Source organism: Anabrus simplex, chromosome 3 (genome assembly GCF_040414725.1).
Source record: "Anabrus simplex isolate iqAnaSimp1 chromosome 3, ASM4041472v1, whole genome shotgun sequence".
NCBI classification, from domain to species: domain Eukaryota; kingdom Metazoa; phylum Arthropoda; class Insecta; order Orthoptera; family Tettigoniidae; genus Anabrus; species Anabrus simplex.
The window spans coordinates 489,812,149-489,816,934 of NC_090267.1; the positions used below are offsets into that span (position 1 = coordinate 489,812,149).

Below are 4,786 nucleotides of genomic sequence, written 5' to 3' on the forward strand. Positions count from 1 at the left end.
CGCACGGCCAACTCGCCCGGTGACAATTTCCTTATATCCTCTCGGACTCTGCTTCGAACTACCCCAGTCAGCTGATCGAGATGTTGGCTTCAAGCCGCAACATGGACGAAGTGGCGCTAAGCGCACTCTATGGTATTAATGCTCTAACTTTACAATACTGTGAAGCGGAGTTCAACCAATCAGAGACGATTTCTAATAGAACAGCGTGGATAGTAGGCTAATTACTATACGGTAAAGTGCCGTTTTCAGTAGTCCTTTAAATACGGAAAAAAGGCAATTACGTCATAGTATGAAATGAATATGGTTTACAAGGTCGTTTTAAATATTTTTGCCGTACCTAGTCATTAAAAAAATACCGCCTCTCAACCAAGTGAATGAAATCGCCGTTATATGTAAAAATAATCGAAAGGAAGACAATGAAAAGAATAGTCAATATACAAATCGAAGCATTAACGAGGAAAAGATACACAGCAATAAATAATATAAGATAAACTTCAAAAATTAATAAAACCATCCTCCTGCACTCTAATGTCTGTATAGCGTTAATGAGATCTGGTAATGCACACGTAAATGCAGTTAGGATGTGGGGAGATAAGTTAAAAATCTTTATGTGATCGTCTTAACTTTCGTCTTCAGAGTCATCAGTGATGAAATTCCGAGAAGGACTGCGTAACAGCGAGTTTGAAACTTGGAAACCTACGTCTGGAGATAAAGGGGTAGCAATGTACAGCGCGGTGCCTGAGGCTAACAAGTGGGTATCTAACAAGAGCGGGTTATCTACCTGCGAGTAGGTGACGTATTTAAGGATGAATTATTCAAATGCAGATGTAGTTCGAGGCATTCCCGATCGGTCCTTAGTCCCCCCGAACACTGAAACATTGGCTTACGTCTTGGGACAGCGTGACCATGGAATGTTCATTCGAAACTCACGTCACCACATTTTGTAAGGTCAAAGGCAGCAGAAGCCCTGAAGACGAAGGGCTGGACGGTAGATGGGGACCGAGCGTATGGTGCCTGGTTTGGTCACGTAACTGTCAGCTTGAATTCGGGAGATAGTGGGTTCGAACCCCACTGCTGACAGCCCTGAAGATGGTTTTCCGTCGTGTTCCACTTTCACACCAGGCATATGCTGGGGCTGTACCATAATTAAGGCCAGGGCAGCTTCCTTCCCGCTCCTATAGCCCTTTACTATTCCATCGTCGTCATAAGACCTATCTGCGTCGGTGTGTCGTAAAGCACATTGTAAAAGAAAAATCGTAAGGTATTTTCAATTCTTCTTATTATTCTTGTGCCATATCCCGTCCCTCAGACACTGGAGGAAGCGCCCCTTTATTAGGTGAAGTACAGCTTAAAAAAATCCTCGCAGTCGGTAGGACTCGAACCTACGCTCCCAGAGGGAATCTGATTTCTAGTCAGACGCCTTAACCACTCGGCCACGACTGCACATCAATTAACTAGTGAATGTGTGTCGTATATAAATAAGCTGTAAACGAGGTCACAACACAAGTCTTCCTGCACGTCAGGTAGAAGCTAAGCGTGTGTCGTGAGTGTTCTTCACTACTGAAATAATGGGGGTCACCGGGAGAAGGCTTCGTCTTTTCAGACACGGGCCCCAGACCGGGTAGATCTATCTTCTATCTATCTATCTATCTATCTATCTATCTATCTTAATCTGTTTACCCTCCAGGGTTGGCTTTTCCCTCGGACTCGGCGAGGGATCCCACCTCTACCGCCTCAAGGGCAGTGTCATGGAGTTTCAGACTTTGGGTCTCCCAGGCGGCCTCACCTGCTATGCTGAACAGTCTTTTTTTTTCCTACCCGGTGTCCGCCTCAGTGGTGTAGTGGTTAGCGTGATTAGCTGCCACCCCCGGAGGTCCGGGTTCGATTCCCGGCTCTGCCACGAAATTTGAAAAGTGGTACGAGGGCTGGAAGGGGGTCCACTCAGCCTCGGGAGGTCAACTGAGTAGAAGTGGGTTCGATTCCCACCTCAGCCATCCTCGAAGTGGTTTTCCGTGGTTTCCCACTTCTCCTCCAGGCAAATGCCGGGATGGTACCTCACTTAAGGCCACGATCGCTTCCTTCCCTCTTCCTTCTCTATCCCTTCCAAGCCTTCCATCCCCCACAGGGCCCCTATTCAGCGCAGCAGGCGAGGCCTCCTGAATACTGGTTCTTTTCCCACTTTGTAGCCCCCGACCCATGTCTTATACGCCTTTGAAGCGGTAGAGGTGGGATTCCTTTGCTTAGTCCGACGGAAAAACCAAGCCTGGAGTGTAAACGGATTAAGAAAAGAAGGCATATTTTGTTCAAAGGTGTATGTAACTCGGAAGGAACCATCAATCCGTGTTAAGAAAATTTGAAACAGATTTATACATCATCCGAAAAACACACTGAAATAATAATATTACATCATATCGTGCATATACCTACGAATTACATGGCGCTCACTGTATGCGGGAGATAGTGGGCTCGAAACCCACTGTCAGCAGTCCTGAAGATGGTTTTCCGTGGTTTCCCCATTTTCATGCCATGGGAATGCTGGGGCTGTACCTTAATTAAGGCTACGGCCGCATCCTTCCCACTCCTAGTCGTTTCCGATCCCTACGTAAAAAAATTAAAACTTCGGGGGCCGCACTTAGACTAGAACTCCGAACCCAGGTCACATATGGACACTTTTGAGTAGAAAGACACTTGGGTAGATATGCGAGTATTAATGTATCACTGTTGATCTGGGACAGTTTTTTTCAATCATTCATTGATATGGATTTGCGACTGTCGTCCAGGGAGCGGATTCCCTTTCAGTTGTTTCTACTTCTTTCTTTTTTATCATTTTACCCTCCAGGTTCGGTTTTTCTCTCAGACTCAGCGAGGGACCCCACCTCTACCGCCTCACGGGCAGTGTCCTGGAGCTTCAGACTCTGGGTCGGGGGATACAACTGGAGGGATGACCAGCGGCCTCACCTGATATGCTGAACACGGGCCTTGCGGGGGGATGGGAAGATTGGAAGGGATAGACAAGGCAGAGGGAAGGAAGCGGCCGTAGTTTTAAGTTAGGTACCATCCTGGCATTTGCCTAGAGAAGAAGTGGGAAACTACGGAAAGCCACTTCCAGGATGGCTGAGGTGGGAAATGAACCCACTTCTACTCAGTTGACCTCCCGAGGCTGAGTGGACTCTGTTGCAGCCCTCGTACCACTTTTCAAATTTCGTGGCAGAGCCGGGAGGCGAACCCGGGCCCCCGGGGGTGGCAGCTAATCACACTAACCACAGAGCGGACAACCAGTCTTTCCTGAAATGATTTGAAAGAACTTGGAAATTTATCGAACATTTCCCTTGATGTATCATTCCATTCTCTAATGCCCCAATTAGTCCTCTTGAAATCCAGCTTCATCTTCTATACTACTTGTAAAAGCTCCACTCAAGCTTATACGCCTACCTGGCCGTGTCTCCATTGACAGCTCGGAACATGCCGCTTAGACGAGCAGCTCCTCTGCTTTACTGCTAGCCTAAGATTTCTCACCCCAACGTTTGCAAGATTTTTATAACACTATTCATTTTCTGTAGACGGAAAAAGATAGACGTGGGACAAGTAATACGAGTTATGTGGGTAATTTCAGTTTTCAGAGTTGGCATCCCTATAGACAGCACACAGCCTGTAATGAAGAGTTGTCGACCTCGTTTGTTATCTATTTCTATAGCACAAACATCTCTAAAATCCACCGTGTGCAGTCGTGGCCGAGTGGTTAAGGCGTCTGACTAGAAATCAGATTCCCTCTGGGAGCGTAGGTTCGAGTCCTACCGACTGCGAAGATTTTTCTTCTTCCAATCCTTTCTTTCTTCCTTAATCTGCTTGCCATCCATGGTTAGCTTTTCCCAAGGACTCAGCAGGGATCCCACCTTTACCGCCGCAAGCGCAGTATCCTGGAGCGTAAGACTTTGGGTCGAGGGATACAACTGAGGAGAGTGACCAGTACCCCGCCCAGATGGCCTCACCTGGCATGCTGAACAGGGGCCTTGCGGGGGGATGGGAAGATTGGAAGGGATAGACAAGGCAGAGGGAAGAAAGCGGCCGTGGCCTTAAGTTAGGTACCATCCCGGCATTTGCCTGGAGGAGAAGTGGAAAACCACTTCCAGGATGGCTCTACTCAGTTGACCTCCCGAGGTTGAGTACCACTTTTCAAATTTCGTGGCAGAACCGGGAAACGAACCCGGGCCTCCGGGGGTGGCAGCTTATCACATTACACCACAGAGGCGAACTTCCAATTCTATTAAGCGAAATAATGGAGATATTGCATACAAACTTCACAACAATGTACCAATGAACTAATAATAATTATACATTGATGGTAGTCTAATGTGTCGGTCCGCCTCTGTGGACGGTGCCAAGCTATTAATCTGTCTAAAATAACCTGTTCCAGGCAGCTCAGGTGTCGTCGAGGGCGAGTGGTAAAGGCGTTTGATTTGCAACCAGGTTCTCTCTGAAAGCTTAGGTTCGAGTTCTACCGTCTGCGAAGTTTTTTCGCGCCTCCATTTCTTAAAATGCTAAACTACCGGATATGTTAAAAGAACTTCGCATTAATATTCCTTTACTTTTGAAAAGCTTATATACAGTATATCAAGTCCGCCTCTGTGGTGTAGTGGTTAGCGTGATTAGCTGCCACCCCCGGAGGCCCGGGTTCGATTCCCGGCTCTGCCACGAAATTTGAAAAGTGGTATGAGGGCTGGAACGGGGTCCACTCAGCCTCGGGAGGTCAACTGAGTAGAGGTGGGTTCGATTCCCACCTCAGCCA

The 4,786-nt window shown here is 47.5% G+C and overlaps 2 non-coding genes across 2 annotated transcripts; one reads left to right on the forward strand and one right to left on the reverse strand.

Moving 5' to 3' along the window:
• Positions 1-1,361: 1,361 nt before the first annotated feature.
• On the reverse strand, positions 1,362-1,443 carry TRNAS-AGA (transfer RNA serine (anticodon AGA)). Its single transcript has one exon. It is a non-coding gene; the product is annotated as a tRNA-Ser (tRNA).
• A 2,278-nt stretch (positions 1,444-3,721) lies between these two features.
• On the forward strand, positions 3,722-3,803 carry TRNAS-AGA (transfer RNA serine (anticodon AGA)). Its single transcript has one exon. It is a non-coding gene; the product is annotated as a tRNA-Ser (tRNA).
• Positions 3,804-4,786: the final 983 nt, after the last annotated feature.